We start from the raw sequence: 2979 nt of genomic DNA, 5'->3' as shown, positions 1-2979 counted from the left end.
GCCTGATGCCCAGAAGCCTGATATCACCTTTATGGCCAAAGGGGGATTACCCCCCTTTGGTTTGATATTCTTTGTGGGAGACCTGGTTTTGAATACCGGTGGTTATATTGGGGGGGGCTCGTCTGGGATCAGGTTTCCTGCATGGTGGGGTGGGGGACCCTCCAACATCCGGGGGTCTCATGCATGATGAAACCTATCATCTAAAAGGGGGAATCCCCCACTGGCCGAGGGAGGTATATAGGCTTCTGGGTTGGCTTGATGCAGGGCTACTCCACTACTGATTTGCTACTTTGGTTGTGCACTGTGTCGTGCATTGAAAACATCAGATCTACAATCTCAAGTGTTGTGAGCTTTGTAGATATATGCTATTTTTGGTGTGCGACAACACCAGCGCACAACTATAAGGATAATTTATAATTAGTTAAGTTTTGGAAAATACCCACACATACAATACCTCAAGTTAGCTTGTTGAACTCCTCCTGTGTCTCTCCCTGTCTCCCACTAAGCTTTCCCCACTGTCCATCTCATTAAAAAAATAAAATAGAAAAAGGGGGACTCGGACCACCCACTGCTCTTTTGAAACATCATAATAAATAGATTCCCATTCAAACTGTAGAATGTGGCGTGATGGAGGTCCTGCTCATCAGAGTGAGATCTGTATCCGGACACATCACCTCATCACTTCAATTCATCCCTGTCATCGTCAACCCGCCGTGGGGGTCAGGAGGACTATGGTGTCTCCCTCTCCATGGGATGTCCAGTGATGACTGAATCCTTTCAGATGTCTGCCTCCAAGGGAATAAGCAAAGGGCCCTTACGCAAAGACTATAGACCCGGCTCTATCCATTTTCCAATTCAATCAGGGACAATGGCACAGGGACATGGCTAATAACATGGCTAATGATAGGGCATTCATTCTCAGTCATTTCATCCACGACAGGGTATATGACCATTGGTCGGGGCCTATTGGAGAGCTCCCTGATTGAATTGAAAGTGTGTTGGCCACATCACAGTCAAATCCGGTGTGTTAATTTAACTGTCGTAAATCTGGAGACAGAACCTTATGGGTCAAATCTGACCCAGAAAAAAATGCACACACCGGATTTTGCTGTGCAATCCTGCTTGCATTATTGATAATACGTTAGAGTGAATTGCAAAAAATTACAATGCTTTTTAACGTTTTTCAAATGTAAACACTGGAACACAACAACTGGACATTGTTGTGCATCATCATCATCATCATCATCATTATAAATGTCATCATCATTAGCACCTTTGTCATGGTGACTACCACATTCAATGGCTTTGTCAAGGACTAACTTCCATGGACAATTTCCTAGGACAATGCTTACATAGACGGAACTGTCTTTCGCCACTGCCATTCTGTACTCCCACTGCACCCCGACCCCCACTCTCTCCCTCCTTCAGCCCCCCCCCTCCCTCCCTCCCTCTTTCAGTCCTCCCCCCTCCCTCTCTCTCTCTCTCTCTCTCTCTCTATCTCTCTCCTGCTGTCACCTCTCACAGCAGAGTCCTGGCAGCATCAAGCCGGCTTGCATTTTAATTTGGCCCCGAAGTTACTTATTTCATTATCGATCAGCCGTAATGCTGAATCAATGTTCATCTTGTTACGTGGGCCATACCCGTGTAATACAGTGATAGCGCGGCCCAGAGTTACTCATTCGCTTTTACAAAGTGACTTTACCGTAAAATCAATGCCTTGTGTTACTGATACAGGGGAAACTGCTGCGGATGGAGGGTGAGTGGGCAGGCAGGGGGGGGAAAAAAGCAACTCACCTTCAATGCATTGTTGTTAAAGCCCAGGCACTGAGTGACAAAGGCCTGCATAGGCTATACATCCATTGTATAAGCGCATAATGTCATTGTGATGGTGGTGCATATACGCCGGATAACCCTAAGGGCGCAGTTGTTGTTTTTTATTATAACTATTCGTATTCAACTTGAGTCAAAGTCCAATTTGATGGATTGTTTTATGGTTCATGTCATTGGCATGCAGAGTTAAATTCTGAATTGTCATGAAACTATGTAGCTTGACTTGTCATTGGTGAAAGAACCTGTGCAAAATAATGACAATGAAGGCTATACAATGCTTTACACAGGCAATTTCTAATTGATCATGGCCCCCTGACCCTGCCCATGGGCATGATGGGAGGTGGACATATAATGGAGTGCTAGTTTTAATCCCCACTATAGGAAAGGTGCATGAAGCCGCCTGACACGTTTGTTACCTATAAATAATGGCAGTATAAAATGACCCCGGACCACGCTAATAAAACAAGTGTGAATCCCTCTGGGTAAGTATCAGACCGCATAATATTTAGGCCCCTACCAAAGCAAGAGAACGCTGGCCCAGGGTACTAGGGAAGGACATTTCTGGCACCGTGCGCAATGACCTTCCGCATTTTTAAGCCTGTTGGGTGACTGCACAATGTACCCCTAAATGCATGCTTTATTATGGGCCTGTTTTCCTAACTCTGCCCATTCCCTCTTCACTCTGATGAAAAGAAACAGCCGACAAAATCTCAGGCCTGTCTGTATGTGACACACACACACACACACACACACGTGTGAGAGTGTGTGCGTGTGCGTGAGTGCCTGTGTGTCACATACACACACACACACACACACACACACACACACACACACACACACACACACACACACACACACACACACACACACACACACACACACACACACACACACACACACACACACACACACACACACACACACACACACACACACACACACACACACACACACACACACCTCCCAAAGCCAGAAAGCAATATGGTGTTTTTGGAGCACGCTAGGCTATGAGGCATTCGCTTCAGGAGATGTAAAAGGATTTTAAGATAATTCACGGTCGAGCTACTATACTGCCAGTTGTGTGAATTAAATTTTAAATGCATTGTCAGTTTTGCTTGCCGAGCTGCTTCTCAGGAGACCGAGCCCATG

The sequence above is a fragment of the Gymnoscopelus braueri genome (assembly GCF_963280865.1).
Source record: "Gymnoscopelus braueri genome assembly, chromosome: 1".
NCBI classification, from domain to species: Eukaryota; Metazoa; Chordata; class Actinopteri; order Myctophiformes; family Myctophidae; genus Gymnoscopelus; species Gymnoscopelus braueri.
This window is presented reverse-complemented; position numbering follows the sequence as displayed.